Here is a 27685-nt window from a genome sequence, read left to right as displayed (position 1 = left end):
TATCATATGTGAAGAAGTTAAATTCACATTGGTGGGGGTACAAATATGGTTCAGCAGTAATCCATCTTGTGTAGGATCCCAGTTTGGTCTCGAGCTCCCACATCAGGTGACTCACAACTGCCTTCTGCATGAACTCCTTGGAATCCAGTGCCTCAGGCTTCTCTGATAGCACCTACACTCATGTGCACATATTCACACAGAGCCACTTATAATAAAAAACTCAATAATAAAATGACCTAGGATTTTATGAAACAGATAGTACAGGATTACAGAATAGGTGTTCGCAGGCTATTTAAGCAACCATCTTGTATGCTGAAGAAGTAACAATAGTGAGACCAGGAATGTAGTTAATAAAATATACCTGAAATCATCAAGAGACATGTGTCCTTCTGAGCTCCTATAGGGAGGTGTAGAGCAGATTAGATGGAATTGGATTCTAAACATAAGTTCATGGCAGAATCTAGCACTGAATAAGATTGAATGTATGGCATTAGAACATACTTAAAATATAATCTGAAGCTTCTGGTCTGAGTCAAATGGACATTAAATTGTTAGCTTAATTAATCAAAGAAAACAAATGTTAGTTTTTCCTTTTATTTGGGGGAATGAACTGTTCTGCTTCATTTTCCTTTTTCTTATAAATTCAAAGTCATAAAGCAATACTTTTTAAGGTAAGTTTTTCTTGATGCTTCATTTAATTTTATTTTGTGTTTTGAATAGCTGTGAATTTGTCCTCTCCTAGGAGACTATTCAGATGATTAACATTCAAGCTTGAGTTTTAAATGAAAAGAACTTGCCCCATCCTTCAGCATTTGTCATAGTACATTGCTAGTGGGTCTCCTGAGTTTGGCACTAATATTACAACAAGTCCATATTTACATAATTATCATCTCTATTCCATTTCTTAGTTAAAAAAAAAGTGGAAGAAAACCTAACCATACCATCTACTATGTACTCTCTCTACTTTCCAGTGTGACACTTAAGACAATGAAGAATGGTACCAATGTGGGTTTATATTTCTTATTCTGGGAATTGTTTAAACTAACTCTAGTTCTGTATTCCTTTTAATAACTAATAAACACATATCTTTCTGACAGCATCAGTTAGGCAAAATATAGGTAGCATTTATAACTTACAAAGTTTGGTATAACTAGGCACGACACATGTATATATCTAGGACATTTCAAAAATAGTATCCAGATTATACCAGCAGATCCAAATCAAGGTATTTTTCCCATTAAATTCTTGTTTGTGAGTACAGCTCATACCTGATCTGTCTCCTTCATCTTAAATCCCATCTTGCTCATAGCTGCAGCAATGCAGGTCTCAAGCAGTGAAGTGAGGCTCTGCCATTTCCATTATTTCTTTAAAATCCTCATTTTATAAACATATATTCCTGCTTTTCTATCCACTTTATCTCTAAAGTTACTTTCTCATCTCCTCTCATAGGACTTCCAACAAAGTGCATATTCATCCTGCAGATATGGGATATTGCACAAATCATTTGTCCATGAAAATCTAAATCAAAGTCAGACGTATCAGAGACAGGAAATAACTTCCACTAGATATCTAACTAACATAATGTGTCAGCTCCATCCTCGTGGTTGGAGGCAGACAGACTGCATGTCTCAGCCTTTTAAATACACATGGCGACAAAACAATCTTCCTGTAACACATAACCCTCAAAGTGACCACACAAATTTTTATTTAAAATGTTCTAAAGATTTTCTTGTTTAAGCTGCTTTTGTGGCTATTCCATTTTTTAGACAGTGTCCATTAAAAACAGGTGTGCTTTTGAAATATAGAGCCTATGTGAATTTAAAGGCGTCTCAGGAGAGTAAAATTATAACAGAATAATGGCCCTCAAATGTTGTCCTTCAGTCTTATGACATACTTCAACGACTTTATAGATTTTCAATAAAACTTTCTATGAATACTAATTTTAACCAAGTCCTGCATTATTACTATCCCAAATAAAGGTAAAGTATTCCTATCTCAGAGTATCTGAAAGAAATTATATACAGGTGCTTTATAACAAAATTTTATTACGTGTTTAATCAAGTCATTATTAAACAGTATAGTTTGTAATGCCACCTAGTGGTTTTCTATGTGAAAAAATTGTCCCTTGTGTATAGTAGATACATAATTAGAAACATGTGCTTACAAAGACTAACCTCATCTTATATATTAGCATAGTCTTTCTCTGTGTGTACATACATACAACATATCAAATATGTGTGTGCCGACCTATAAACTCCAAATGTCTAAAAGAATTGGACTACAACAGAAAGAGGTGAATTGCACACCTTAATTTCACTGAAGGTGTGGAAGATATACACTGAGTCATAGAAACATAAGGATGAAGAAAAATCTACAGAATGAATAAATACAAATACCACCAAACTCAGTATGGTTAAAATACCTAAATAAGGCCTAGATGGTTCAGCAGATAAGGATGGCTGCCAGGAAGCCTGGAGATAGTAGTTCATTGCCCAGAACTTAAGTAGAATGAGAGAATTCCACAGTTGCACTAAGGCATTGTCGTCCCCCCCCCACACACACACATACACCAAAAAAAGAAAATGAATAGCAACAGATATTTGCTACATAAATTAGTTTTGTTAATGAAACTTTTAACTTTTACTTCATATGAAACTACTAGGCATAAGCATAAAGCATGGATTGTGAAATGGTCCACATACTATGGTATTTAAAATAGAAGTCTCCAGGAATGAAGATCAAGATTGTGGATCTCTGAGAATCCCTGCAAGCAATTACAGAATAATAGTTAATGGATCATAACTGCTACTTTAAAACATTATGATTCAGACACTAATTATTGATTTGCTTAAAACTGGATATGTGTAACCTAATGTAGAATATTGTTCTTATATATGGATTGCTTTGTGGTGAGATATAGCCTTATTAGGTAGAAATACTTCATTCCACCTCAATGCCCATTTTCCACAGTAGATTTCTCTAGTATTCATGTTTTTTTCTTCTCATCTCCTTGAAATATTTCCATGTCACATGATTCATTCACACATTAGGTACTATATAAATATGATGTTTTCACATGATATATGGCAAACCAAAAATTACATCTTGATAAATGAATCTGCATACAAAGTGTTTCTGAATATCCCCAGATATCTAAGTGCTTCCAAAGCCAAATTCATTCCACTGGCTTTCCAACCCATAAAGAAACTCAGCAAAATTTTGCCATCCAGCATCAACCATTATAACAAAAACAGCAAAGTATCAAATCTGAGTATTTCACTTTTTACCATTTAGTGTCTTCTTAAAACATGAAAGTACTTAAGTCTTATAAACTAAACCTCTTTTGAATGCCCCTTCTTTCTCCAACACACACATGGACACTCACATGCAGAGACTATTAGATTGAGTCCCTAATTCACATTTCAAACCATGCACTGTTTCCCCATAATTCATCTCTTCTTCATTCTATAGTGTGTTACCAACATGATCATTTAAATTACAATAAAATGAATTGGATTTTTAAGTATTAATGACAAAAGTGAAATGGGATGATATATATTCCCATAGAAGTATGGTATAACCAAAAACATGATAAATGAAGACTGAAAAAGTGGAAATACTTTTAAGAAACTATTAAGAACATTAAAAGATGGTGAATGTTTTAGTGCATATCTGAAAATAATGTAAGGAAGATAAGGTAGTGAAACTGAAATAAGACAAAAGATTTTTAAGTGGTAATTGTTAAATAATAAACAAGACATAGCTAAATTTGAGAAGACTGATATATGGAGTAGAAAATATTCAGTAAGAACATTGCTGCATTCAAGTGGAATGTGAACTGTGCTTCTAGGACAGACAGAGTTGAAATATCCAAACCCTGTGTAGTATCTAACAAAATAGACCAATTGTCCCATGGAAGATCTGAGAACTTGATTATTAACTATAATTACAGTGAAATCAGTAATTTAGTCCTAATAGTAATTCTTTAGTATTTGGTCCCTCACACTCTTTTGTTTTTATGTCACTACAATTTTAGAGACTAGTTCTTTGGGAGTTGTTTTACCAGAAAATTTGTATTTTCCTGAAGTTGTACATTAATTACAACTCAATGTACATCCATTACAACTCTAAGAGTTAAGGATTCAGTTACTTCAATGCCACCCACTTTCTCTGCATCTAGACAGATGGAGTTTATTTATTCCTTGATGGAGAATAAGGAAAACTATGTCGTCAGTATTAAATAAACACCCACAGGAAAATAAGAAAGGGGTATTCAATGGACCTTACAAAAAAGTTAAATAAATGAGAAGAAAGAATGTAGATCCATAACTTGGAGTGGAACATGGCAATTCTTATGAGGTTGAGAACAATCTTGAATCCATCCCAATAAAAATAATGTTTCAGGTCACTTGTCTGGGGAAGATGAGAGCGATTTGTCCCTGTTTCCTCATCCTCCTCAGGGCAACTGCATGGCCAGAAACAATATTGTTAATACAAACATTAAATGTCACTACTAAATATAGCAAGGACTGATATAAATGCAAAAACAAAGAAACAATGAGCTTGCTCAGTATTTGTGTACACTAAGCTTAACTCTATCCTGTGTTGTTTTCTAACTCTAACTTCCTATACATATATATATATTAAGTGAATATGGGTTTTTCATATGAAAAATGCGTTAGAAGTGGGGTTTAATGAAGAGTGTTTTGACCAGCTATACTCAATTCTAATTATATACTATCTTGGATACTGTTTACACAATAAATAATATGGACTCTACACAAAGAATTTAGTGAAAGAAAATAAATTAATCACTGAAATTTTCTGAATTTACATGGGTTTCTTAAGATTTATTTTGTTTCTTGAGCTAGATAGGCTTAATTCTGCAATAAATAAATAAATAAATAGATACAGCCACATGTGGCTGTATTGGAGTTCTAAGTGGAATAAACATAAGTTAATATTTATATGTGTATCAAAGGATAATACAGAGTCCTTACAACAACAGCAACAACAAAAATCTCTCAAACTAAACCTAACACAATCAATCTAAATGTTAAATTACTAGAAATCTAATTTATCTGGTATGCCCACTGCATATATAATAATAGCACGTTCACTTAATATGGAATACATTCCAAGAATAATAACCATATATGTTTAACTGCTTTTAGATTATTTTCGGGATTTAGGGAATGAATATCCCTTAATTCTATTCTATGGAACAATTGGATCAGTTATGTTAACTAAATACATTGTTACACAATGGGGGTTTTCTATTGCTATTAACCAAGTCATGTTTACTACTAAGTGAGTTGAGGTCACCTTTCTGAGAATAAAGATGAGGATTCCTGGGATTATATAAAAATATATATATATATATATATATATATATATATATATATATATATATATATATGAATGCAAGAATGCTCTGAAATCCTGGCAGTCATCATTTATTCACTTGTGCCATGGGAACTCTATGCTCTATGCTTTTGTCCCTGGACGTATGGTCACCAATTTCTTCTATGACTAATTGCATCAAAGTCAGTACCAACAGTGAAGTCACCTGCTCTTGGTTACAAGATAGAGGGTACATGTTTCTTATTGGCCTAATTTGATTCAGGTGGCCAGCACCAAATCTCTTTGACTTAGGAATGTGTGACAGATGTGATTGTTTTAACCTTCCTGAGATAATGTGAACAATGGGCTAAGGAGCTATTGTACTGTTAACACAGAGTCACGAGAGACATGAGGGCATGTATTGAGACCTCGCTCCAAAAGAGGGAATGAGTCAATCTGAACTATGTACTGCTTGAAATGTGTCCCCACTTCAGTGGGCACTGCCACATATTCTCCTTCTACAAACACTTTTTGATGCTAGGAATAAAAACTATATGCTATTGTTCTGACAAAGGAAACTACATTTCCTTGACACATGAACCCAAACAAGTTCTTATCTTTTACTTGCCTGGCAGAGATGAGTTTTTAAAAATCAAAACAAGGTCTCATACTGAATGTTCATTCTTGGCTTGCATCCAATTACGTCATTTCAGTTAAAGCACAAGGTCATTTTTTTATAACAAACAAGTACATGTATGAGTTCAAGGAAAGAAAATTCATCAATAGTGTTTTCTTACATTTTTCGGATTTGATTTTCTGACTAATCCAAAATTAATTTAGAAGAATTTACAACGGAGGGTGGATAGGGTGGAGGGGGAGACTAAGGAGAAGGTAAATGACCTGTGTGTGTGTGTGTGTGTGTGTGTGTGTGTGTGTGCAAGCATGTGCACTATTGCCTTTTACTAAATCATTGTTGGAGAAAAGAAGCAGAATCTAGTAGGAAAAAAACCTTTGGTCCCCACCTCATTATGTACTGCATATCATGGAATTCCTGGAGTATTCTGCATATTTGAAAGTCTAAATATTTTAGCTATTCAAAATTAAGTATGAAATAATAATTGTGACATGACCTCCGGTTTGTATATTCTCTTTGGACTTGTCAAAGAATCTGCCTCTGATTATGCTAATTACCAGAAGTGTTTTGAAACATACAATTTGTCATTTAAGGAAAAAATAACAGTATTTTTTCCCATACAGATATAACCCTAAGTTTGCAAATAATTTTTCTAAGAAATCAGTCTGCTGGTGATACACATATTCCATAATATTGTTTCATTTTTTCCACAACACATACTCAATAACACACAAAGCATGCATTGTTTGTGGAGCTGGATGAATAATGTCTGTACAATTTTAGCCACTCAGATTTTAAAAGGTCTAATCTATTAACCAATGAACAAAAACTTCCATGACTTCAACACAACAGTATTGCAATATGCTGGGTGAATATTTCCCAGTAAACATGGTAGTTATGCCAGTGCATCAAAGAAAGAATGGATGAATGTGAACTGGTTACTAATGCTGGTTCATTCTTTATTAATGGCATCAGGTCATTTTTGGCTGATATATTCATATTTACTTATATTACATAGGGAAAGCATGATTACATACTAGTTTTTGTAGGTTTTAGAACGTCTCAATTTGTGAGCACTAATTCCCTTGCAAACTTCATGCTCATAATGCTCTGGGATTTTCACTGTAGTATTTCTCTTATAGGTTATGAGTAGTATTTGTTAAATGTATTTTTTAACATTGAGTTGCAGACATGTTTTGAATGCATGTATGTATGCTTGTTATATGGACACAAATGTATGTGAAGGGCATGTGATATGCACAGGAGTCCCAACCTACTGTCTGCATTTTTTCTCATTTACTCTTCACTTTGTTTTTGCCAGAAGGGACTCTTGATTGAATTTAGAATTTGCCTATAAGAGTAGTCCAGCTAGTTAGCTTGTTCTGTGAATTCTCATGTCATTGGCTCCAAGGAATGCCAAGTTAGATTACAAAGGATGACCATACCTGCCTGGCTTGTTAAGTGGATTCTGGGAATACACACTCTGGTTAACCTGTTGTGAGGTAAGTGCTTTATCCTCTGAGACATGTCTTTGACCCTGTATTTTAAATTTCTTAATTATGAATTTATTGCATATTATTAGGTTGAGTTTTCAAAGTTCAATGTAAATTGCATGTAAAGGGAACAGACATGCAGATCCAAAGCTACAGGATATCCAAGAGGAGTCCCAGTGAGGGCCCAGTATCTGCAGTGTAGCAGAAGCCAGAGAGCCATTGCAATGACTCATTGCAATGAACACTTAGAAGTAAAGATGTATGGACTAAAGGGTATACTGTGTAACTCACGGTGACACACTACAACTTCCCCACCAAGATTTTTTGGGGGGTTTGTTGCTGTTTGTTTGTTTTGTTTTATTCTTTGGATTTTTGGTTTTTGGTTTTACATTTAAATTTTGTTTTCAGGGGAAGTTGCAAGTGCATAGGGCAGAAGCAAGGGGATGGAGAGATGGATGGGATAAGAATGCATTACGTGAAATCCACAAAGTCAATTAAAAGTTTAAAAAAGAAATAGTTTTGTATCTTTTTAAGATCTCTGCTTCAAAATCGTGGTTCATGGGAAAAAGAATGTGGACTTAGTAGTATAAGTAAATAAGGTAGTCTACTTTCAACCTCATGTTTAATCAATGCTGGGCTACTCTGGCCTCCCCTGATTTTGATAACTAAGAACACTAATTGTCCTTCTGTAGTTCTGTACACACCACCTGAATATAACACCACACATAAGAGTAGCTAGGACAGTGACAAGAAAATAATGATATTCACTAAATATTGTAAATCATTGCTCACTTGGCAATTTAAAATTATTTAATATATTATGATATGTGTTCTCTGTAGTTATGTTGCATGTGAGACATGCTTCAAAATAAAATTATTTGTTCAATATAAAGTCCCAAGTTTGTAAAAATGTATGACTCCTCAGGCATTCATTATCCTCCTGTATTCCCACCCAATCTGAACTCTGACTCTTCTGAAATGCAAAGGAAACTGGCCAAAATAAAACACAGAAGAATAAACAAAAAATCCATAGTGGTCATGGATTCTATTTTAGCTAAATTAAGTATGTACTTATATTATTCCTGAGAAAAAGTAAACATAAAAATATTTGACAACACTTGGCTAAACATTTTCAACATATCTGTTGGTGTATATCTGATACTGTGTCATATGAAGATGAAATTGAAACTTGCCACATGATTATCAGCAGATAGGTAGAGCAAAGTATTCTTCATCATAATTTAAAAGTACCACGTGGTTTTCTGTAAGAAACCAAAATGCAGTTACTTACTCCCCAGTGAGTTTACTGCAACAGCCTTGTGGCCAAACTGTGTCTGCCATTCTCAGAAAACAAACCCTCTACTTAGAGACCTGCCTTTCAATTCCTGAGAACTTGTGCCTTACATGAGCTCTTCTGAGGTTTGACTAGAGACATCTCTGTAAGTCTAAGTAGTAACATTCAAGATTTATTGAACTGTTTTCCACAATGAGGCTGTCATGATATACAGAGAATTAAAGAAGAAAAGAGGTGGGTTTTCCACGAGTTATTTTTTGCATAATACACACATGATTAACTTGATACAGCTTTGTAAATAGGAAAGAGGATAAGAGAATACTTATTAGGATTAAATGTGCTTTTATGAACCTAAAACTGTCATTATTGAATTGACCAAACTGTATAGTTACATCAAATTCTGTGAGAGTACAAATGACCTGAACATTTCCTTCATAAAGAAAACTAGATGAGATTTTTTTCCTAGTTCAATTCTTTCCTTCTTAAATTTGATAACAAATCCTCAATTACTTTTTCCTAAAGTGAGTTATAACCAATGATACATTAATATGTGCCAAAAGGTCCCAGGATATTTATGCTTATAAGGATTATTTATACTATTTTATTTCATGTTGCTCTTGGGAATTGATCCAATATCAAGGGCCAATTACCTCCAAATAGGGTTTTGTTGGTAATGGGACTTATGGACTTGTGAAGACTGGAGTGGTCAGGTTAAGTGGCCCCAGGGAGACTCTGCCTATGGTCCCTCAATTGTCAGTCAAGCCCCATGGTAAATTGCTGTTTATATTATAGCTCTCCATGCTTCTGTGTCCAGGAATTTGTTAGAAAAACACCTCAAGGCTCTTTTCTCCACAAGTTATACATTTTCCCCTATGGGTAGAGGAGTGTTATTTTCAATTGGAGACCAAAGGGAAAGAAAAAACGAGCCAGACATATTGAACTTAGATCTTTCTCATTTAGAGTCTGGGATCTGTCCACATTATAAATTTTACAGGGATAACTCCAGTAGAGGAAACTTGTGGTTTTCTAGCTCTGTCTGTACCTGGGTGAATAAGTGGCATTCTTTGTTGCAGTTTTAGCAAACTCTGTCCTCCAAAGTAGCTTTTGTCATAAATAATAGTGATGCATTTACTTCCTTCTGCTGGACCCCTGCATTTAAGCCCCCCTTTCTCAGGTTGCACTTTATATTTATTGATGAAGGTTCTTGTTTTAGCCTACTGAAATTTTAATTCATCCATTTCTTTCCCGTGGCTTTCAGTTCCATTATAGGCAGGAAACGTCAATTCCACTGCCACATTTAAATTGATTAACAGGTTTAACATAGGAAATAGCCAATAAATGTTTTGGACTAAATGAATTAAGAGTAGAGTAAGGATTGCATAAGAAAAAATTCTTTGGACAGATATTATAAGTCTTATCCATCCAATAATGCTATTCAGTAAGCCTGTTGCTATGTACTGGGATACTAAATCTAAAAGTGAAATATATGCTGTATCAGGGAATCAATCCCAACCACCACCTTGAACTTACTCCAATTAGGGAGACATTTTTAAGCAATCAAATACTTTCTGAAATATGTAAGGTAAAAAAAAAAGTCTGTTTTTTTCTATCAAACAATTTATCTCAGTGCCTGTCTGTGGCCCATTGTGTGATTCTACTGCCCAGGTTAACTGAGAGATATAGAAATTTTATTGATGGTAAAAGAGGCCCATTGGGACCACAATAGGAAACAAAGGCCTTTCAAACACATATATTCTCATTTTTCTAGCACAGCAATATTCTGGTTGAAAACAGCTATTAGATTCTCCAGGGTCCTATTACACAGACTTTGTCAACTTTGAAAATGTATTCACAATCACACATATTACATAAAATAAGTATATATGTGTATGTGTATGTATATAAACATAGATTGGTGTTTGTGTTTTTTGCAGACATATTCTAGTAATGGTTTTAAATATTTTAAGATTAAAATAAAACAAATAATGGAAACATGAATTTGGGATTCTCAATGTAGGTTTCAAAGAAACATTGGGAGACTAGACATTAGGGATACCAGAAAAATTTAAAATATTATCAACACTTCTTTGCTTAATATTCATTTAGGAATAAAAGAGTCAGCCAATGTTTTATATCTAGTAACAAAAATAAAGTTATTATGGGTCATGCTGTAATATCTTAGAAACCATGCAAAATGTTTTTCATTTCCTATCTTTCTAAAAGGAAAACAACAATAATAGAATCATGTTGAACTTCCTCTGAGATTTGGTAAAATATTATGCAAAGTTCAACCTGCACATTGCTTTGGGTTTCTTGCCCTGAACTGTACATGACCTTCTCCCATACTCCATTTTCTTCCTCAAAATTGAGAAATTAGTGATTTATGGCTCCCTGTCACTTTGGGATGGGGAAACCTACTCTAAATGATGTTGCAATTTGTTTCATCATGCGGAGTGTTGAGCAAATATTTCTCTTTTCTTACCTCTCTCTGTATTGTTTCTTCAGTGCTATTCCTAGGAGATGCCAACTCAACATGAAACTTTTTGGCACAGAGACGTTGACATGAGTTGAAATACCCAACTCCACTTTTGTTTTAAGATCGGTGCTCATGATCAAATCCCTCAAGCCTACAGGAAGAAGCTATTAAAATAGATTCCCTACGTGTTCATTTTAAGTGGGTCACAAGGTTACACAACAATAAGAAATAGCACACTAGAGCTCTAAAAATGATTTATATTTTCTTACATTTATTAATACTAATAATTCTGAAAGCTTTATAGAAGACGAAATAGTCTTAAAAAAATATCATGTCCATCTGTGGCCATATGGGGTTTGTAAAGATTCCTTACACTCAGTTATATATTCCCATTTCTAAACATTATATAAAGTTTAGTTTTTGTGTCAAACATAAGCTTTTCTTCTGTCTCTTAGATAAAAATTATTCTTTCCATTGTCAAATAAGATTTTTCATTTCAGTGAAGGTGTGATGCATAATAAGGAAAACAGATGCAATTAGCTTGTGGAACTAATTTAAAATGAGTTTGGAATGATGCTTTGCAAGAAAGTTAAAGGCAATGTTCATCATTTAATGTTCATGAATTTAATGTTCATGAATATTCCTGTTGTGGTAAGGGATGTGTGTATTATGAATCTTTCATTTTTTTTTCCTTCTATTTTTTTTGATGTTTCATTATCTAGGTTTCTGAAGGTATATTTTATGTTATTTTCTTTCTTATTTAAATTAGAAACAAGATTGTTTTACATGTCAATCCCTGTTCCCTCTCCTTTCTCTCCTCCCCTGACCCCCACTAACACCCTACCTATCCCATACCATTACTGCTCCCCAGGGGAGTGAGGCCTTCCATGGGGGAGTCGTAAAGTCTGTCATATCCTTTAAGATAGGGCCTAAGCCCTCCCTGTGTGTCTAGGCTAAGGGAGTATCCCTCTGTGTGAAATGGAATCCCAAAGTCCATTCCTATGCTAGGGATAAGTACTGATTACTACAAGAGGCCACATAGATTTCCAAGGCCTCCTCACTGACACCCGCATTCATGGGGTCTGGATCAGTTACATTCTGATTTCCCAGTGGTCAGTCTGGGGTCAGCTGTTTCTATGGGTTTCACCAGCCTGGTATTGACCCCATTACTCATCACTCCTCCTTCTCTGCAATTGGATTCTAGTTCAGTTCAATGTTTAGCTGTGTGTGTCTGCTTCTACTTCCATCAGATGCTGGATGATAGCTCTAGGATGGCATATAAGTTAGTTATCAATCTCATTATCAGGGAGGGCATTTAAGGGAGCCTCTCCACTGTGGCTTTGATGGTTAGGTGGTGTCATCCTTGTAGATCTCTGGACATTTTCCTAGTGCCCGATTTCTCTTTAAACCATTACTGGCTCCCTTTATTATGGTATCTCTCATTTTGCTTTCCTCTATTCTTCCCCCTATACATCCTTCCTGCTCCCTTATGTCCCCCTCACTCCTCCTCTTCTCCCCTTCTCATTCTCCTAGCTCCCTCTGCCCTCCCCCATGCTCCCAATTTGCTCAGGTGGTCTTGTACCTTTCCCCTTCTCCGGGGGACCATGATCTCCCATGTTCTTGGATAGGTAGGATCAACATAATAAAAATGGCAATCTACAGATTCAATGCAATCCCCATCAAAATCCCAGCACAATTCCTCACTGATCTTGAAAGAGAAAAACTCAACTTTATATGGAGAAACAAAAAACCCAGAATAGCCAAAACAACCATGTACAATAAAGGAAATTCCGAAGTCATCACCATCCCCAACTTCAAGCTCTGTTATAGAGCTATAGTCCTGAAAACAGCTTGGTACTGGAACAAAAATGGACAGGTAGGCCAATGGAATTGAATTGAAATCCCTGATACTAACCCACATACCAGGAACACCTGATATTTGACAAAGAAGCTAAACATGTACAATGGAATAAAGAAAGCGTCTTCAACAAATGTTGCTGGCATAACTCGATGCTGGCATATACAAGACTGGAGATAGATGCATGTCTGTCGCCATGCACAAAACTGAAGTCCAAATGGATCAAAGACCTCAACATAAATCCAACCACACTGAACCTCTAGAAAGAGAATGTAGGAAATATCCTTGAACAAATTGGTATAGGAGACTGCTTCTTGAACATTACACCTGTAGCACAGACACTGAGATCAACAATTAATAAATGGGACCTCCTGAAACCGAGAAGCTTCTGTAAGGCAAAAGACACAGTCAGCAAAACAAAATGGCAGCCCACAGAATGGGAAAATATATTCACCAACCCCATAATCAACAGAGGGCTGATGTCCAAAATTTACAAAGAACTCAAGAAGCTATTTTCCAAAACACCTAATAATCCAATTAAAATGTAGGGTACAGAACAAAATAGAGATTTCTCAACAGAGGAATCTAAAATGGTTGAAAGACACTTAAGAAAGTGCTCAAAATCCTTGGCCATCAGAGAAATGCAATTCAAAACAGCTCTTGTCAGAATGGCTAAAATCAAAAACACCAATGACAGTTTATGCTGGAGAGGATGTGGAGAAAGGAGAACACTCCTCCACTGGTGGTGGGAGTGCAAACTCATACAGCCACTTTGGAAATGAATGTGGCAATTCCTCAGGAAAAAGGGAATCAGTCTACCACAAGATCCAGCAATTCCACTCTTAGGCATATACCCAAAAGAAGCACATTAATACAACAAGGGCATGTGTTCAACTATGTTCACAGCAGCATTAATTGTAAAAGCCAAACCTGTAAGCATCCTAAATGCCCCTCAACTGAAGAATGAATACAGAAATTGTGGTACATTTACACAATGGAGTACTACTCAGTGGAAAAAAGCAACGGAATCTTGAAATTCGCAGGCAAATGGATGGAACTAGAAGAAACCATTCTGAGCAAGGTAACCCAGTCACAAAAAGTATGAATCTTTAATAAGAGTGGGCTATACCTGCCCTGCACATACTAAACAACCTAGTACAGTGTCTTGGTCCATTTAGCACAAATAGAACAGAACAATGGGACTTAATCATCTGCTTGTATGAACAGTGAGTACCTAGAAAAGGGATTTGCCAATATGCAGAAGGGCAGTTATATCACTCTAGTAACTGACCATATATATCTAACTTTCAACAGTTTCAATGGGAACTGCCTACTCATTTAACTTTGTGTTTATGCTTGAATTTAAAAATCATGTCAACAATTAACAAATATTTTATTTGGAAAATTTCTCATCCCTACTAGCTTGATGGACAACTTTTAGTTTATGTTACATTATTTGCAAATTAGTTTTTCTAATTTCATGGAGATAAAAATTGTAGAGATTTTAGAGTTTAAAATGGTGCCATATTTAAAAGAGAAAGAATTATTTTCAATGGCTTTTATAAGCTATAAGTTTAAAGAAATTATGAAAACACTATCTTGTTTTATTGAGTTTTTGGTATATCAATTGATGAAAAACATATTTTAAAGCAAGAAAATATTCATGTCTTCAATATTATATTATTAAATTTTCTTTCTCTCTCTTTAAAGATGTAAAGTTAAAAGTTCAGCATTGTTTGGTTATTATATTGCCAAAAAGATAAAGGATACACGAAATGTCTTTAACATGCACGTGACAAAAGCAAAATCTCCAGGAAAATCCATGATAGAAAGCTCCTTGAGATAAAAGGTAAGCTCTGTGTATGCAGTTCTGTCCTTTCAGAACTATAAGAAAAATCCCCAAAGGCTAAAATGAAAAACCAAAAAAAAAAAAAAAAAACTGTCCCTCAATCTCTAGGGCATTCAATAGTTGTGGCAATCATGAACAGTAGGCTCAAGGCTTGTCATGCAGCAGCTACTGCCTTTGAGAGAAATGCAGGATAAAGCTTCTTGTCTCTCTAGGTAGCTGAAAAGAAATAGTATCATGGGGGGGGGGAGGTTCAGGTTTTACTCTGCTGCTGTGATGAAACCCATGACTAAACAAAGCTTTAGAGAAGGGGACTTACATTCATTGTCTCTTGTTGAGAGAATTCCAGGTAGAAACTCAAGGTGGACCTTGAAGCAGAAACTATGCAGGGACAATTCTTTCTGGCTTGTTTAAATACTCATGTTTTCTTTCTTTTTTTCTTTTCTTTCTGTCTTCCTTTCTTTTGCATTTCTTTCTTTATTTCTCCCTGTCTTTCTTTTCCCTCCTTCCTTCCCTCCCTCTATCCCTCTCTCCCTTCCTTTCTTCTTATTTATTTTATATTTTATTCTGTTTGAACATCATACATTAACACTGCATCAATATCTTTCCTGATTCTTCTTCCCTTTTCCAACTGCTTCCATGCCCTCCCTGTTCTCTCCCAGACTTGATCTCTTTCTTGGTTATTATTGTTAGATGTATTTGTTCATGACATATGACATACTGAGTCTATTTGGTGTTGCTCATTTGTACATGTGTCTAGGACTGACAATTTCAGACTACTCTACCTAATTGTGAGCTCCTCCCTATAGGTAACTTATCCATATTTTTTTCTCAGAAGTCATTGAATGCCAGTACTCTGAATGACTGCCAGTACTCTGATGATATTGGTAGGCTCACATGGAATTCACCCTATCCAAATTTGCCTGTCAAACTTGGGTTTTATTATCTAGCTTTATTTTACAGCACCAAATGACCTGTTAAGGAAATTGTAACGGCCACAGTTGCTAGGTCCTCATATATCAATAAAAAAGTCAAGGTAATGCTCCCATAGGCCTGCAGGGTTATATGATCTGGGCAATTCCTCAAGTGGACTACCTTCTCAGGTAATTCTACGTTGTAAAGTTTATAGTTAAAGTCAGGTAGGGCAGAAATGAATTTGTATTGTGGTCAAGAAATATTGTTATGAGAAAGTAGCATTAACTAGGCTTGATCTTGACTTCTTCAGAGTGCAAGTGACAAAAACGATACAAATGATCCTATTGATAAAATCTTGACTGTTAAAAAATGATATTGAAATTGAAAATATCTAAGAAACAAATGTCTATGTGTAATGCTTTCCAGCAATAAACACGGAATATATTAAAATGCAAAGTTATTTTTGGAACCCTGCCTTTACTGTATTGAGGTCAACCTCAGGATGATTAAGGCCAGTATCAATGAAAGGAAAATAAAATTGTGCATCTTGATTCTCTGAAGCAACTTTGTGATTTAAAAACTATCTTTATATTAATGCTATTGGGTGTAATATTTCCTGCCACAAATTCATATGTGGATGTCCCATTCCCAGTAGCCAATGTCATGACTTAATAAGACTGAGTCTTATTAAGACAAAGAAGTTCAAATGAAGTCACTAAATTGGATTTAAACACAGTATGACAGGTGTCTATAAAAACTAGACAATTTTTTAAAAGTAACACTACAAAAATGTTATAAAATACAGTGCTGAGAAGAGATCCTTAGTTCAAGTTTGAGAAGGAACCACCTTACTACCACTTAGTCTTTTTTTTTTTGGGAACCTCAGCTTTTGAAATACACCAATATTAATTTCCATTGTGAGACTCTGTTATAGTAGAACTGGCAAAAATTGCAGTGACATAGACCATAAATAGGAAGATGGAAATAATAATAAATCCCTGGCAAGCATTATTTTTTGCAAACATATAAAACAGTTTAAAATGCCTTTTCTGAATATATTGAAAGTGGTTGATAATCAGCATGTCACCCTACTGTACTCAAAGCTACAACACAGTCGAAAACGAAGGACTCAAATAGAATCTCATAGGAATTTTCACTGTGGGAAGAGAGGTTTCACCTATATGATGTTTGTAGAGTTTAATATTTGTGACACCCACATTATGTTGAACTATATGAGAAGTTGGTTAAACAAATTCAAGCTGAAGAGACTTATTGTGTTAATCTGTCATAATTTAGCTAAGTTGTTTATATCCCAATGAAAGGTAATTGATAGTTAGCTTGCACTATACCACACATCCATGTAAATTCATTAATAGAAAGTTTATAGGAGACACATCTCTCATATAAATGAGTTGATTTATGTCTAAATTTTTGGACAGAGAAAGAAAATAATCAAATGGTAAACAACTGTAGAATGAGCAAATGTGTTTCATTTCTTTTTTTTTCTTATTTATTTTTATTAGTTCAAATTAGGAACAAGCTTGCTTCACATGCCAATCCCTTCTCCCTCTCCCTCCCCTCCTCCCAATACTACCACCCACCCCCTACCTGCCCTCGACCCCATCCAACCTCCACTCCCCAGGCAGGGTAGGACCCTCAATGGGGGCTCCCCAAAGTCTACCACATCATCCTGGGGTGGGCCTAGGCCCTCCCCAATGTGTCCAGGCCAAGAGTGCAACCCTTCACGTGGGATGGGATCTCAAAGTTACTTCTTACACCAGGGAAAAATACTAATCCACTACCAGGGGCTCCCTGGGGTGCAGAGGCCTCCTAATTGACATCCATGTTCAGGGGTCTGGATCAGTCCTGTGCTGACCTCCCAGATAGCAGTCTAGGTTCCATGTGCTCCTCCTTGTTCAGAACAGTTGTTTCAGTGGGTTTCACAAGCCTGGTAAGGACCCCATGATCTTCATTCCTCCCTCTCTGAAATTCAGATCCAGAGTTCAGTTCAGTGTATATCTGTGGGTGTCTGCCTCAGCTTCCATCAGCCACTGGATGAGGGCTGTAGGATGGAATAAAAAGTAGTCATCAGTCTCATCATAGGGGAAGGGCATTTAGGTTATCCTCTCCACCATTGCCTAGATTGTCAGTTCGTGTCATCCGTGTAGATCTCTGGAAATCTCCCTAGTACCATGTCTCTCCTTGGACCTATAATGGCTCCCTCTGATATATTATCTCTCATCCTGCTCTCCTCTATTCTTCTGCCAACTCAACATTTCTGGTCCTCCATTTCCTCCTCTCCCCTTCTCTTTTCCTCCTCTCATTCTGGCAGCTCTCTATCCCCTACCCTCATGCTCCCATGCTCATGAGATCCTGCCACTTCCCATTATCTGGGGTCCATGCATTTTCCCCATAGAGTCCTTCTTGTTTCCTAGTTACTTTGGTGAAGAGGATTGTAGGCTGTTAATCTTTTGCTCTATGTCTAAAATTCATATATGAGTGAGTACATACAATGTTTGTCTTTTTGTGACTGGGTTATGTAACTCAGGATGGTTTCTTCTAGTTCTATCCATTTGCCTGTGAATTTCAAGATACCATTTTTTTTTTCTGAGTAGTACTCCATTGTGTAAACATAGCATATTTTGTCTATCCTTTCTTCAGTTGATGGGCATCTAGGTTGCTTCCAGGTTCTGGCTATTACAATGCTGATATGAATATGGTTGAACATATGTCTTTGTTGTATGAACGTGCATTATTTTGGTATATGCCCAAGAGAGAAATTGCTGGATCTTGAATTAGACTGATATCCATTTTTCTGAGCAACTGCCATACTGATTTGCAAAGTGGTCTTACAAGTTCACACTCCTACTAGCAATGGAGGAGTGTTTCTTTTTCTCCACATCCTCTGCAGCATAGACTGTCATTGGTGTTTTTGATTTTAGCAATTCTGGCTGGTGTAAGATAGTATCTCAGAGTTGTTTTGAGTTGCATTTCTCTGAAGGCCAAGGATTTTAGGCACTTTCTTAAGTGTCTTTCAGCCATTTCAGATTCCTCTGTTGAGAATTCTCTATTTAGTTCTGCAACCCACTTTTTAATTTCATTGTTTCGTGTTTTCGTGGCTAGCTTCTTAAGTTCATTATGTATTTTGGAAATCAGCCCTCTGTCAGATGAGGGGTTGGTGAAAGTATTTTCCCATTGTGTGGGCTGTCATTTTGTCTTACTGACTGTGTCCTTTGCCTTACAGAACATTCTCAGTTTCAGGAGGTCCCATTTATTAATTGCAGACCTCAATCTCTGTGCTACTGGTGTAATGTTCAGGAAGCAGGCTCCTGTGCCAATTCGTTCAAGGGTATCTCCCAGTGTGTCTTCTAGAAGATTCAGTGTGACTGGATTTATGTTGAGATTTTTCATCCATTTTCAGTTAAGCTTTGTGCATGGTGACAGATATGGATGTATCTGCAATCCTCTGCATGTCTGAGCCCAATTGTAATGCCTCCAGAAGATCCTCTATTGTACAAAGATCTTTTGGCTACCCTGTTTTTTTTGTTTTTCCATATAAAGCTGAGTGTTGTACTTTCAATGTCTGTGAAGAACTGTGTTGGGATTTTGATGGGGATTGTGTTGAATCTGTAGATTACTTTTGGCAAGATTGCCATTTTTACTATGTTGATTATACCTATCCAAGAGCATGGGTGATCTTTCCATTTTCTGGCATCTTCGTTAATTTCTTTCTTGAAAGACTCAAGGTTCTTAATGTACAGGTCTTTCATTTTTTGGTTAATGTTACCCCCAAGATATTTTATGTTGCTTGTGGACATTGTGAAGGGTGATGTTTCTCTGATTTCTTTCTCATTGCATTTATCATCTGTATATAATAGGGCTACTGATTTTTTTGAGTTAATTTTTATTCTGCTACTGTACTGAAGGTGTTCATCAACTGTAGGAGTTCCCTGATAGAGTTCTTCGGGTCACATATGTAGACTATCATATCATCTGCAAATAGTGAAAGTTTGTCTTCTTCCATTCCAATTTGTATCACTTTGATCTACTTGTCTTTTCTTATTTCTCTAGCTAGGAACTTCCAGTACAATATTAAAGCGATATGGAGGGAATGGACAGCCTTGTCTTGTTCCTGATTTTAGAGGAATTGCTTTCATTTTCTCTCCATTTAGTTTGATGTTGGCTGTTGGTTTGGTGTATATTGCTTTGATCATGTTTAGATATGTTCCTTTTATTCCTGTTGGCTCCAAGATCTTTATCATGAAGGGATGTTGGATTTTGTCAAAGGCTTTTTCAGCATCTAGTGAGATGATAATGTGGTTTTTCTTTTTCAGTTTATTTATATGGTAGATTACATTGATGGATTTTCATATGTTAAACCATCCTTGCATCCCTAGGATGAAGCCTATTTGATCATGGTGGGTGATTTTTCTGATGTGTTCTTGGATTTGATTCACCAATATTTTGGTGAGTATTTTCGCATCAATGTTCATAAGGGATATTGGTCTGTAGTTCTCTTTTTTAGTTGTATCTTTGTGTGGCTTGGATATCAAAGTGATTGTAGCCTAGTAAAAAGAGTTTGGCAATGTCCCTTCTGCTTCTATTGTGTAGACCAATTTGAGGAGTACTGGTATTATCTCTTGTTTGAATTTCTGGTAGAATTCTTCAGTGAAGCCATCTAGCCCTGGGCTTTTTTTGGTTGGAAGGCTTTTGATGACTTCTTGGATAGATTCTGTCTTCGTATCCATGCTGATAGCCTGTATCTTTTAATGGGCAGGTTAAGACCATTGACATTGAGAGATTAAAGTCCATTGATTGTTGGTTCTTGTATGTTTTGGATTTAATGTTGGTGGTATCATTGTGTGTGTATTTTGCCCTCCTGTTTCTTTTTTCTGTTTGGTAAAATTGGATTGTCTATTGCCTAATTTTTTGTGAGTGTAGTTATCTTTGTTGGGTTGGAGTTTTCCTTCCAGAACTTTCTGTAGTGCTGGATTTCTGGATATGTATTGTTTAAGTCTGGTTTTGTCATGGAATATCTTGTTTTCTCTATCTATAGTGACTGGAACTTTTTTCGTTACAGTAGTCTGGGTTGGCATCCATGCTCCATTAGTATTTGTAGGATATCTATCCAGGACTTTCTGGCTTTCAAAGTTTCCATTGAGAAGTCAGGTGTGATTCTGATAGGTCTGCCTTTATATGTTACTTGGCTTTTTTCCTTTGCTGCTCTTAACATTTTCTCTTTATCCTGTATGTTTGGCATTTTGATTATTATGTGGTGAGCTGAATTCTTTTTGTGATCCAGTCTATTTGGTGTTCTATAAGCTTATTGTACTTTCATAGGCACATCCTTCTGTAGGTTGAGAAGTTTTATTCCATGATTTTGTTGAATATGTTTTCTGTACCTTTGAGATGCATTTCTTCACCTTCTTCTATACCTTTTATTGTTAGGTTCAGCCTTTTCACGGTGTCCCATATTTCCTGGATAATTTGTGTTAGGGATTTGTTGGACTTGAGATTTTCTTTGGTCGATGACTCTATATCCTCTAGTGAGTCTTCAACACCTGAGATTCTCTCTTCCATCTCTTGAATTCTATTGATTATACTCAACTCTAGCTTCTGATCATTTATCCAGCCTTTCTATTTCCAGCATCCCCTCATTCTTTATTGTGTCTATTTCAGCTTTCATGCCTTGAACTGTTTCAAGTGCTTCCTTCAGTTGTTTGGTTGTTTTTTCTAGGTGTCCTTTAGATTCTTTAAGAAATTTGTTTATTTCTTGAATTTTTTGGTTTGTCTTTTCCTAAATTTCATATAATTTTTTGCTTGTTTTTGTCCTCTATTTCTTTAATGGATTTTCTTGTTTCCTCTTTAAAGGTCTCTATAATATTCCTAAGATAAATTTTGAGGTACATCTCTTCATCCTCTGTGTTGGGATTTTCAGATCTTGCTGGTGGGGAGTTCCAAGATTCTGTTGGTGTCATATTAGTCTTTCTGATGTTGAGTGTTTTCTTATTGTGTCTTCTTCCCATCTCTTCTTCCAGTGGGTGCAGGTGGGGTCTCTCTATCTCCTCTTGTGACCCAGTGGTGTGTGTGGGCCAAGACTTCAATGTCTACCACAGCTCTGGATGGTCTTGCTTCTCCTGGTAGTCTCCTCACTTGGTAAGGGTAGAACCTCAGTAGGGGTCAGACCAGGGGTGTTGGAAGGAAAGGTGAGGCCAGGGGTGTTGGAAGGAAAGGTGAGGTGTTTCCAAACTCAGGGAGCTCCTCCCTGGCTGGGCGAGTCCACTCCAAGCAGGAACAAGCCCAGAGAGATCCAGGGTTAATGGGACTTTGGGCAGGAGTCAGGCAAGAGCAGAGGGTATTTCACCTCAGTAGGGGTCAAGCCAGTGGAGGGTTGTGTTTCATTTCTTAACACAGACTTTGTAGTATATGTTTTATTTCTCTTAAAAACTACAGTAAAGCTAAAATCAAACTACAGATGCTCAAATAAAATAAGACAAATCTACTGACTTGATAGCTAATGGGTGAGGGCCAGCTTCTAATTCAGGAAAGGCTGGGGAGAGTACATATTTGGGCTACTTACCTGCTTGTTGCTTGGTATGAAATAAGCTCTGTTCCAACTAAACTGGTTAGTAAATAGTGACTAAGAACAGTCAGAATGAGAAAATAACCAAGACAAAGCCTTCCTTTTCACTGCTATGCTTAAATGTATTGGTTACCACAGAAGGAAAACAACAACAAACTTCCCTTTGTACTGGGGATGCAGCTTGCTGGCCCAATTGCCTATTATGCATGAACATCTGCCTTTGATACCCAACACCACAATGTTCTATTTAATTAAAAAATTCAACTGTTTTAGAAGTTATAAAGCACTGTTAATAACATATATTTAAATGGATTTAGTCTCTCTTCAGTAAAACTGGCAAGCATCCATCAGGTTCTTATAAATAGTATCCGTCTACTTACATGGTTTTCTGGGAACTTGGCCTCCTTCTGTTCTTTTAATTCTGGAACCAGCAGTATTCTCCTCTGAGTTCTCGAAGTTGTGAGCCATTCTTCTTTTGAATTGACCAGACATCCTTCTTCCTTACATTTCCAAGATTCAAAATTTCCCATCCATTGCTCTCTTAAGTCCAATAATTTTGATAATTTTTGTGGGTTTGTTAATTTCTATAATTTATTTATTGTTTTAAATTTCATTTTACATTCCAACCACAACCTCTCTCCCACCCCTTCTTCTGCCTCTCCCACTCCTCCATCTCCTCCCCCTCCAGCCTACCCCCACTCCATTCCTCCTCAGGACTGATGGTTCCCATGAGGAGACAAAAGAAGCCCCTCTCCCATGCATTAAGTCTGAGCATGGCATCTTGTGGATGTATTTTTATATTATTTTTATTTTTTGAGAATTTCATGTAGTACATTTGATTACATTCTTTTCTCTCCCCAACTCTAATCAAATCCTCAGCATACCCTACCCACACAACCTCATGTTCTTACTGTCTCTTAACAAACCAAACAATAAAGGCACAAAAAGTCATGAGGTATGAATTCTATTGGTCAGCTGCTCTGCTGAACCAGGCCTTCTGTAGCATGTACATGACATACTCAATGTCACTCCTTTGAGAAAACCATTTTCTCTCTCCCAACACATGTTACTTTCAATTCCACATACTCAAGGTCATACTGAACTTTATGATTGACACTCTGAGTTGTTAGAATGGGAAAAAAGAGACCCATTCATCTTGGCTCAGATATAATACATTTCAGGAAAGATCTACATGAAATAAGGAATATACTGAACATTCATTTTGCATTTTATTTTCAATCTTATAAAACATATTTCAGCAAAGAATTTTCTGTGACTTTGTTACATATTGTACCAATGCAGCAAGATAAAGTTCCACCCATGATGAGTGTTCTGTTTAAGGGCACTTAATAGTCTTATTTTCTTGAGCCTTAATCAATTCTAGATTTTAGAACTCATCTCAAATTAAAAGGAAGTTTTATGCTTTTAATCCCAGATAATAGTCTCATTAATCATCCCATATATAAATGCTAATTCAACTTTTAGGCAGAATTATGAAAAGATCAATTGTTTATAACCTTTGCCAATGAGTTTTATATCTCATTAAATCTAAAAATCATTTTATTTGAGAGTCAAATACTTTAAGAACAAACTATCACTACAGCTGGCATGTTAAGAACCCTGTGAATATTATTACACTTGAAAAAATCCAATTATCTTCAGAAATCACAAAATTCAGAGTTAATTTTTGTTTTTGTTTTCCTATTCAAAATGATAGTCTTTCGATTACAATTGGATATTTTAAGTTATGCAGAGCTCTTTCAAACATAAAAACAATGCAAATGATTATGTATATGTCATTAATTTCTACAATTGTCTCACCTTCATTTGAATTCAGATTATTCTCAGCTCTGAATTTTTACACTGGAATAGTAACTGCCTAGAAAGAAACTAGTTATCAAACTGGGAGGAACTCTCAGGTATAGTCACCAATCCCTCTGTTATCATGTCTGTGTTCAGTGCACTATTTTTCTTTCAAATTATTAAAGTTGTCATTCCAACACCAAAATAAAAAAATTTGCATAAATAAAGCCTTTGTACACATGAATTAGGAAGGAATCAGCGATATCCTTTCTGTTGATGAGGCTTTTGTAGCTTTTCTGGTTTACCCATAAAGATTGAAAGGCAGGAATGTCATTGGCTCTGCAAAGTAAGAAGGTTACAAGCCTTAAGAGGCTTACACTTTTCATTTATGGTGCAATCAATTCTGTCTGCACAACAGACAGCTCAAAGCACTGAAGTTAATTTTCATGCTGGTGAGATGGGATTGTGTGTGTGTGTGTGTGTGTGTGTGTGTGTGTGTGTGTGTGTGCATACACAGGTGTATCCAGGTATCTATATACATATGTGAGCATGCATGGGAAACCAGACACTAATCTCAGGGTTCATTCTATAGGAGCTCTCCAAATTACTATCTTCTCACTGGGATAGAAGGCTTGACAATTACACTAGACTGGCTGACCAGAAAGTCCCAGAGATATGCTTGTCTCTAACTCTCTACCAATGTGGTATCTCCAAGACTTGGGCATACAAAGTTACAGGGAAGAAACAAAATGGGGAACATAATCATTCCTTGTATCAAGTATGTGCTGCTGTCCTGGACCTGACTGTAGAACAGACAGTATCATCTCATGGTTAGGAAACACAAAACTTCTAGTTTGGAAGACAAATTGGTTGATTCAAATTCTTAGACATGTTTGTTTATGAATAATGTAGTTATGAGTAGCAACGTGTGTGCAGTGTATGTGTGTATGCAGGTTAAAAGCATGGGTATGTCAGAGGTTGGCCTGTTTGCCTTCCTAAGTTGCTTTTTATCTTAGTTTTAAGAAGGAAGCTCTCATTGAACCCAAAGCCCACTGAACTAGCTAGATCTTCTTAGCATCTAAAAATCCTCCTGTCTCTACTTTCCCAGTTATGTGGTTATTGATGCATATTTCTTTCCTATAATTTTTCTTTTATTACACAGGTGATGGAGATCTGAACTCAGGTCCTTGTACTTACATGGCAAGCATTTTACTAACTGATCCATATTTAATAGCATATGTATATGCTATGAGTATATAATTAATAGCATATATTTATTCGCTCTCAACAATTTCATCTGTAGTTTAGAAGTATAAGCCTGTTGTTAGCTATAGTAATTGTTAAATTTAATTATATATATATATATATATATAGATGTAAATTCAAATTCAGCCAACTAAAGATTGAAAATGTCTTCAAAATTTACATCTGCATTGAAAATATGCAGAAATTATTCTTGTCAATATTACTAAATAGGGTGTAGCAATGGTTTAAAAGCATTTTTATTGTATTACATGTCATAACTAATCTGGAGAGGATATCAAAGTACATATGTTTATGTAGGCTACAAATCCTACATAAATTTATATAAAAACAAAAGTGTGAGAAAATTTTGAAATCCTGGTGAGCTTTCTTTTATTTAATCTCCCCCATTATGGGTGTTTGTCTTTGTTTAGTGTGTTAGTTATAAGTTGTTATGGATAATGGTCAAGAAAAAAGCTAAACAAAGGTGATTAGATTCTTGTTTTGAAAAGAAAAATGGAGAAATGATGTGGGACAATGATCTTGTTCACTGTAAAGATTTGTCACTTTATTGGTTTAATAAAATGTTGATTGATCAGTAGCCAGGCCAGAATACCAGACTGGGAGAATTCTTGGAAGAGGAAAGTCAGACACAGTTGCCAGCCAGATGCACAAGAAGCAATATAAGAATGCCTTACTGAGTAAAGGTACCAAGCAACATGGCTAAATATAGATAAGAATTATGGGTTAATAATTTAAGTTGTAAAAGTTTGTTAGTAAGAAGCCTGAACAATAGGCCAAACATTTACAATTATTATAAGCCTCTGTGTGTTTATTTGGTATGAAAAGACTATAGGACCTGGCAGGACAGAAACATCTGTCTACAAAAATATGAGGAGATGATAGGTAGGAACATGGATGGATAGATGGATGGATGGATGGATGGATGGATGGATGGATAGATCTATAGATAGATACATAGATACATAGATAGATGATAGAATAGATATATAGATAGATGATAGGTAGGTGGACAGAAAGCTTCATCCAGAAAGTGTTCACTAAATTTGTAGCTGTCCATCATGGATGTTTATATGTATGTGAGTATATGTGCACTTATGAATGTAAGCATGTGCATACTCAGGTGGTGTTGATTACACTGTTCACATTAGAGGTAAATTAGTGGATTTTAAATTAAAATTTGCACTAAAATTTAGAACAGATTTTTCAAAGAGAAAATAAATGACGTGAGGTAATGGGAGAATCAGGGATAACCCCTGCCATTTATCTCAATTGCCTAATAATTCTATTCTTAAAATGGAAAATGAACGTAGAGAGTAATAAACAAGGAAATTGAATTGATATATGCCTGTCTCCAACATTAATTCTTAAATTAATTCCTTTCACCATCTATTTACAATGATTTCTCCTTCTTTAGTTAATCACAATTATTTATATAACCATTTACTTTTCATAATGCACTACTTTCTACAGAACTCCAAATAAACATAAAATATCAACGAAACAACTATGTTAAGTATGCAAACCTTTTCAAAGTCAATTCCCCTTTTGAAAAAAAAATACTGTTTTACCTTAGCATTTTTGTTTGTTTGTATTTTTGATTTCTATTTTTGTTTGTTTTTTGAGGCAGTGTTTCTCTGTGGCATTGGAGGCTCTCCTGTAACTAGCTTTTGTAGGCCAGGCTGGTCTTGAACTCACTTAGATCCACCTGTCTCTGCCTCTGCCTCCCAAGTGCTGGGATTAAAGGTATGTGCCACCACTGTCTGCTCCCTTAGTATTTTGCATACAACACATTGACCGAATCACAGACTTAGAGAGCAAAGCAGCCATCCTAGAATAAGGGCAAAAGTTTAGTGGATAGAAGGTAGAGGACACAAGGTCCAATAACTGTATGAAGTGAAACATAATGAAGAAGTCAATATGTGATCTTGATTTGACCTATAAGAAAATGTCATCCCATGCAATCCAATCTATTGTTCTCGCAAAATTTAGGTTTTAAATTTTTTTGGGCTAGGTGTTGATGGTGCATACCTTTAATACCAGCACTGGGGAGGCAGAGGCAGGTGGATCTCAGTGAGTTCCAGGCCGGCCTGGTCTACAAAGCAAGTTCCAGGACAATCTCCAAAGCAATACAGAGAAACACTATCTCGAAAAACCAAAAAAAAATGTTTTTTGGA

General features: G+C 35.9%; 1 long non-coding RNA gene across 4 annotated transcripts in view; it reads right to left on the bottom strand.

The window, feature by feature from the left end:
- Positions 1-27685, bottom strand: part of LOC103161883 — an 81241-nt gene that overhangs the window by 17938 nt on the left and 35618 nt on the right. Inside the window, exon 2 of one of the 4 annotated variants that reach the window (XR_003480968.2) lies at positions 2703-2764. The exons of the other annotated variants lie outside the window; for them this stretch is intronic. This is a non-coding gene — a long non-coding RNA (uncharacterized LOC103161883). The remainder of the gene's footprint in view (positions 1-2702; positions 2765-27685) is intronic. 4 annotated transcript variants of the gene reach the window in all.

Source organism: Cricetulus griseus (genome assembly GCF_003668045.3).
Source record: "Cricetulus griseus strain 17A/GY chromosome 1 unlocalized genomic scaffold, alternate assembly CriGri-PICRH-1.0 chr1_0, whole genome shotgun sequence".
Lineage (NCBI taxonomy): Eukaryota > Metazoa > Chordata > Mammalia > Rodentia > Cricetidae > Cricetulus > Cricetulus griseus.
Note: the sequence above shows the minus strand (reverse complement) of the source record. Positions and strands in the feature narration are given on the sequence as shown.